Raw genomic sequence first — 248 nt, forward strand, 5'->3', positions numbered from 1 at the left:
AAGTACCAGAGCCCAGCTTACCTGTTTACATGGGGAAGGCAAGGATTCGTCTGACGAGAAATCCTTAGGAGAACGAACTTATTGCTTTCCCCAAAATCAATTGTTTACATTTAAACAAAAGAAATAATTTATAAATGATTATTATAATTTACTATTTGTTATAACACTAAATTTTGCTATATTGATATACCTTTAGATTTATCAAAATGTACAAATGTTTCAGTGACGAATGTGCATATTTGAAATCA

Source organism: Penaeus vannamei, chromosome 18, assembly GCF_042767895.1.
Source record: "Penaeus vannamei isolate JL-2024 chromosome 18, ASM4276789v1, whole genome shotgun sequence".
NCBI classification, from domain to species: domain Eukaryota; kingdom Metazoa; phylum Arthropoda; class Malacostraca; order Decapoda; family Penaeidae; genus Penaeus; species Penaeus vannamei.